Source organism: Leptonychotes weddellii, chromosome 1 (genome assembly GCF_054177405.1).
Source record: "Leptonychotes weddellii isolate Sample4059 chromosome 1, ASM5417740v2, whole genome shotgun sequence".
In the NCBI taxonomy this organism is placed as follows: Eukaryota; Metazoa; Chordata; class Mammalia; order Carnivora; family Phocidae; genus Leptonychotes; species Leptonychotes weddellii.
Window position 1 is genome coordinate 22,886,186 of NC_138369.1, and position 1,552 is coordinate 22,887,737.

Below are 1,552 nucleotides of genomic sequence, written 5' to 3' on the forward strand. Positions count from 1 at the left end.
AAAAAAAAAAGAATTACAGGGGCAGGGGTGGTTTAGGGCTTGGGCAGAGATTGCCTTTCTTAAACAGGATGAATAAATTACTGGGATCTTTTTGAAGTACATGCCCAGCTTGCAGTTCTCCCTGCAGGGATGGTACCTGCCCTTCAGAGGTGGGTCTCTGGCTCTAGGTTGGCAGTAGCATCAGGGATGCAGGGACATCTGATCCAAACAATGCCAAACCGAGTCTTTTCCCCGGAATTTGGAAATGGAACTTAGAGACAGGAGGTCAGTTTCTGAGAGTGACTGGAAGTATGACATGACAAAAATGGAGACACCAAGTTATGACATGAAGATAGAGAGCAGAGAGGGATGGTCTGCAGGGAGGAGGTAGAGAAGAATGCAAACCATTCTAATGATTCTTTAGGCTCTTGTTCCAGTCTCTGCATTGCTGCCCTGGAGTTCCATGAGACAGTTGATGTCCTGTGCAATGGCATTCTCTTTGCTTACCCTAGCTAAAATAGATTTTCATTACCAGACACCCAGTGGGGCCTGACCGAATACAGAACTAACAGCCGGACTGGGAGAGGGAGACAACCTATTTCTTCTCTCCCTGTTGACTCACTATGGTACTCTATTTTGCTTTCCTGAGAGGAAACATGCCTCCTTGACTTCTAAAGAATATTTCATTGTCTGACTAGACAATTTTAACACACCTCAAGATCTGAATGAGTGCTGAATGGCCTGCTATGGAAAAATCTTCCCAATTGTCCTCATAGGAGAAAAAAAAACCTCATTAATATTTACTAGTTGATGCATTCACCCAATAACATGTAAAGTCAATACTGTTATTGGCCCATTTTACATCTGAGGAAATTAAGGCATAGAAAAGGTAAATAACTTCCCTTGGGTCACAGAGCTGGTAAATTATTGAGCCAAGACTTGAAGCCAGATTTAACTACAGAGTCCAGGATTTCAACTACTTTTCTGTACCTGCATTGAAACAAAAACTCAATGGTTGAAAGCAAAACTCTTGAGGCTACCTGAGAAGTAATGTGCAAATACTCATTTCTGTACCAAGAGAGCCCTCCAGTTTGACTTCTATAGGAAGTAGCAAGCAGGGTGGATTAGAGGTTTCTGGCAGTTTTCATAGATGAGTCAGGCTTGCCCTGAGGCCAGAGAGAGGTAGGAATAGAGGGTGTTGCCATCTTAACACCCATTTCTTCCTCTAAACAAATCTCTTATTTTCTTCAGATATCCATTCCTTTGCAAAATGGCTCATGTGCTAGGGGAGGCTGGCCTCCAAGAAGGAACCTTATTTCTCTGAGGGTAAAATCCACCCCTGCCACCAGTGATTGAGCATGTGACCCAATTTGGACCAATTAGATGCAAGGAGAGGCTTTCTTGGGAGCTTATGAGACAATTTTGTCTTAATCATATATGAAAAATTTCAGAAGAGAGTCCCTTTTTTGAGCTGGATATAATTTTATCAGTTAACTATTGCCACAAAAATGCTGCCTAGCAAAACCCCACAAAACCTCAACACCACAGAGCAATAAGCATCTCCTTAGTTGGT

General features: G+C 42.6%; 1 pseudogene; it reads right to left on the bottom strand.

Moving 5' to 3' along the window:
• LOC102747406 (actin-related protein 2/3 complex subunit 3 pseudogene) overlaps positions 1-1,084 on the bottom strand; it is a 4,848-nt pseudogene extending 3,764 nt beyond the window's left edge.
• Positions 1,085-1,552: the final 468 nt, after the last annotated feature.